Here is a 5,215-nt window from a genome sequence, read left to right on the forward strand (position 1 = left end):
GCAATCTGTGCATTGGTTTTCGGCTTGATACCATTCACCAATTGAGTACTCCGACCTCCTCGCACCCAAATGTGCGTCTAAACTATCTCTTCATAATTGCGCAGACCTTGTGCCAAAAACACCCTTATGCGACAAAAGAACGAACAAGTTACAATAATTCCTGAAATAGAACATTGCAAATTACCCTTCCAAATAATCTTATAATCCAAGCCCAGATATACTTAGCCCGCATCTCGTGGTCGTGTGGTAGCGTTCTCGCTTCCCACGCCCGGGTTCCCGGGTTCGATTCCCGGCGGGGTCAGGGATTTTCTCTGCCTCGTGATGGCTGGGTGTTGTGTGCTGTCCTTAGGTTAGTTAGGTTTAAGTAGTTCTAAGTTCTAGGGGACTTATGACCACAGCAGTTGAGTCCCATAGTGCTCAGAGCCATTTGAACCAGATATACTTATTTCTTAACCTACTTTCCCATTCTCTTCCATCTCTAGAGTATACATATCCTGTTCAATCCACCCCTCAATTTCGTACTCGTCCCAAAATAATTCAATAAATGTGTCTTTCGCCCTAGTTTAATTTTTTTCTTCCTTCTAGACCTCTTGCTGTGTTAAACTTCTCTCGAGTCCACAATTGATGCAATAACAATCGTAATGTTCTACCATACCATCGACAATCAGTTATAGTGAAATCACCTTCCTCCTTAAGATATTAGAATCAAACTCACTGTATTCCCACTAAAAATTATAGACGTTAGTAGCTACAACATCATTGTCACGAAATAAAGCATTACTTTTTACTTCCACGTCATTACAAACACCTTCACAAACAGCACTTTCAACAGCCGCTGTTACATCGTACAGATCGCTACATAAAACCTCATTTACCTCCATTGACAAATCACCAATATAAGAACCGTTCATAGGTTCACCATTCTCTGCCGTTACATCATATAAATTGTAGCTGGAGCATCGGGCAATTTCAGAACCAACAGTGCCATTAAATTTCGCTGCGTTTTGATTTAAACCTGGGCATAATACCTTTTCCTCTCCTACACGCTCCTGGATCACATTAATTGCAGGTTGCTCATCAAATTCAGATCCACATTCATTCTCAAACAAACATTCAAGATCCACAGATCCATCCAGAATTTTGGTTTCACCTCCATTAGTAGATATACACAGATATCTTCTTCTGAAGTATCAATACCAGCAGCTTCAACTTCCGTAACTTCAGCACATAAAACATCATTACTACCTTCCTTCAAAATTAATTCAGCAATATCCGCCGGTACACACACAGATTCATCAACAGCTGACTAGACTAATGGTACGCTGCCCTTATTAACCTCTTTAACAACTTTCGTCGTTGCAATATCACCTGGAACATCATCACCTTCTTCACTATAATCTTTACCGCTGGTTAGTACCTCTTTAGAACTTTCTATACCGTCTAACTCCACCAAATTTAGATCCACCTCAGCATCCTTTTGGCACATAGAATCTTTCATTGTATTAACAGTCACACACTCTTTCGTCTCACATTCATAAAACAAATCATTTCTCCCTAAATCGTCGTCATCGCTTTTATCGTTATCTTTCATTATCTTAGGATTACGCCTTGTACGTACGATCTGATTTGAAAATTTACCTATTTCATTCTCATCTCTTACTAATTTCATTTCAGTATTCTGTCGCCTTTATGCCGATTTGTGACACCTATCACATTTACGTTTACTCGCGTCCTATTCATCGCCGGGTTATTTTGCCATCTCCGGACCTGAGATGCGGGGACACTGAGTTTCCCGATCTCCCATTACGCTGGATAATTTCGCCAGGCGCCGGTCCCTCAAATCTACGTTCTTGATACCAGAATGAGATTTTCACTCTGCAGCGGAGTGTGCGCTGATATGAAACTTCCTGGCATATTAAAACTGTGTGCCCGACCGAGACTCGAACTCGGGACCTTTGCCTTTCGCGGGCAATTGCTCTACCAACTGAGCTACCGAAGCACGACTCACGCCTGGTACTCACAGCTTTACTTCTGCCAGTATCTCGTCTCCTACCTTCCAAACTTTACAGAAGCTCTCCTGCGAACCTTGCAGAACTAGCACTCCTGAAAGAAAGGATATAGCCAGGAGAGTGAAAATCTCATTCTGGAAACATCCCCCAGGCTGTGGCTAAGCCATGTCTCCGCTATATCCTTTCTTTCAGGAGTGCTAGTTCTGCAAGGTTCGCAGGAGAGCTTCTGTAAAGTTTGGAAGGTAGGAGACGAGATACTGGCAGAAGTAAAGCTGTGAGTACCGGGCGTGAGTCGTGCTTCGGTAGCTCAGTTGGTAGAGCACTTGCCCGCGAAAGGCAAAGGTCCCGAGTTCGAGTCTCGGTCGGGCACGCAGTTTTAATATCCCAGGAAGTTTCATATCAGCGCACACTACGCTGCAGAGTGAAAATCTCATTCTGGAAACATCCCCCAGGCTGTGGCTAAGCCATGTCTCCGCTATATCCTTTCTTTCAGGAGTGCTAGTTCTGCAAGGTTCGCAGGAGAGCTTCTGTAAAGTTTGGAAGGTAGGAGACGAGATACTGGCAGAAGTAAAGCTGTGAGTACCGGGCGTGAGTCGTGCTTCGGTAGCTCAGTTGGTAGAGCACTTGCCCGCGGAAGGCAAAGGTCCCGAGTTCGAGTCTCGGTCGGGCACACAGTTTTAATCTGCCAGGAAGTTTCTTACGTTCTTGATGTCGGTCCCTGTCATGAAAGTATCCTTCCCCATTACCCCTTGGAAATTTATCATTGGATCTGTTCCTGTTACCGTTTCCCTTATCAAAACTGTTGTTTGCGTTTCGTTGATAACTTCCCGTATGTCTTCCATAGTAATTACTCGATCATAGGTCCACTATATTTAACACTGCTACTTCTCCCTGGCCACAAACGGCTTCTACAGGCTTTCCCTATGACGTAGGTTCACATCTGTCTAACTCGCACACCACAGCGCCTAGGCCTCATTCAGCACAACAGACGCCTGTGAATTTCCCCATCTCGTGGCGAATCTGCACTCTTTGTGGCACACGGTTCTCGACGACAGGGTTCGTTTCACAATTCCTGAAGGCTGACTCTTTCGGCCATATATGTAAATGAGCGCGAAATGCTCGTTAAGTCACAAAGACCAAGAGCAAAGTGTTCGAACTGGAAAAGGTGTAAGACAGGGATGTAGTCTTTCGTCCCTACTGTTCAATCTATACATCGAAGAAGCAATGATGGAAATAAAAGAAAGGTTCAAGACTGGAATTAAAATTCATGTCGGAAGGGTATCAATAATAAGTTTCGCTGATGACGTTGCTGTCCTCAGTGGAAGTGAAGAAAAGTTACAAGATCTAATGAACGGAATGGTCTAATTGGTACAGAATATGGACTGAAAGCAAATCGAACAAAAACGAAAGTAATGAGAAGTAACAGAAATGAGAACAGCGAGAAATTTAACATCAGGATTGATGATCACGAAGCGATGCAGTCAAGGACTTCTGCTATACCTAGGCCGCAATATAACCCATGACGGGTGGAACAAGTAGGACATAGAAAGCAGTCTAGCACTGGCAAAAAGGGCGTTCCTGGCCAAGAGATGCCTACTAATATTAAACATAACCCTTAATTTGGGGAAGAAATTTCTGAGAATGTATGTTTGGAGCACAGCATTGTATGGTAGTGAAACATGGACAGTGGGAAAATCGAAATAGAAGGGGATCGAAACATCTGAGATGTGGTGCTACAAAAAGTATTGAAAATTAGATGGACTGATAAAGTAAGAAATTAAGAGGCTCCGGAAAATCGTTGATGAAAGGAATATGAGGAAAAACATTGACAAAAAGAAGGGCAGGATGGTAGAACATCTGTTTTTTTAAGACATCAGAGAATACCCTGCATGGTACTGAACGGATTGTAGAAGGTAAAAACCATAGAGGAAGACAGGGATTGGAAAGCATCCAGCAAATATCTGAGGACGTAGGTTGTAAAAATTTGGAAATTTGTGGTAAGGATTTATGAGAACAAACTGCTGAGATCATCGGTCGCTAGACTTACACGCTGATTAATGTAACTTAAATTAACTTACCCTAAGGACAATACACACGACCGTGCCCGAGGGACGACTCGAACCTCCGACGGGTGGAGCCGCGCGAACCGTGACAAGGCGCCCAAGACCTCGCGGATACACCGGGAATGTGGGGCGGGCCGCATCAAACCAGTCAGAAGTCTGTTGAAAAAGAAGAAACAAATCCTGTGAGTTTTCTGTAGGATATTGGAATATATACTGTGTTCGAACATTATTGGGTAGCTCGAAGAAAACGATTTATTGACAAACAGACGACACGGATTCAGAAATTATAATTCTTGTGAAACACAACTAGCTCTTTATTCTCACGAAGTAATGAGTGCTATCGACAGGGGACATCAAATTTTTCCAGTATTTTTAGATTTCCAGAAAGCTTGTGACTCCTTTCGTCACAAGCGACTTGTAATCAAAGTGGTTGTGTGACTGGACACATGATTTGCTGTCGGAAAGGTAACAGTCCGTGATAATTAACGGAAAGTCATCGAGTGAAACAGAAATAATATCTGGCGATAGCCAAGGAAGTATTATGCGCGCTGTTGTGTTCTTTGTAGATGCTGCTGTCATTTACCTTCTTGTAAGGTAATAAGATGATCATAACGAATTGCAAAATGATTTAGACATGATGTCTGTATCTTGCAGAAAGTGGAAACTGTCTCTGAACGAGAAAAAGTGTGAGGTCATCCAAATGAGTAGGAAAAGCTATTCGTTATATTTCGGTTACAAGATAAATGACACAAATTTAAAATTGAACTAAATACCTAGTAATTAGAGGCACGAATAACATCGATAATGTTGAGGGAACGCAAAATAAAGACTGCGTTCTTTTGAAGAACACTTAGAGGATGCAACAAGTCTACTAAAGGGAATACGTACACAACGCTTGTTCGTCCATGCGAGAGTATCGCCGTGTGATATGGAATCCTTTACCATATAGGATCTACGGAGTAGGTCAAAATGTCTAATGAGCGGCAGATCTTTATATATTATCGCGAAATAGAGGAGAAAGTGGCACGGATACGTTAAGTGCGTTGGGGTGGCAAACGTTAAAACAAAAGCGCTTTGCGTGGCAGAGACAACTTTTCACGAAATTTCTATCACCTAGGCTCTCCTCTGAATGTGATAATATTT

At 42.7% G+C, this 5,215-nt stretch overlaps 1 non-coding gene across 1 annotated transcript; it reads left to right on the forward strand.

The window, feature by feature from the left end:
• Positions 1-2,605: 2,605 nt before the first annotated feature.
• On the forward strand, positions 2,606-2,680 carry Trnap-cgg (transfer RNA proline (anticodon CGG)). Its single transcript has one exon. It is a non-coding gene; the product is annotated as a tRNA-Pro (tRNA).
• Positions 2,681-5,215: the final 2,535 nt, after the last annotated feature.

This window comes from Schistocerca nitens, chromosome 8 (assembly GCF_023898315.1).
Source record: "Schistocerca nitens isolate TAMUIC-IGC-003100 chromosome 8, iqSchNite1.1, whole genome shotgun sequence".
In the NCBI taxonomy this organism is placed as follows: Eukaryota; Metazoa; Arthropoda; class Insecta; order Orthoptera; family Acrididae; genus Schistocerca; species Schistocerca nitens.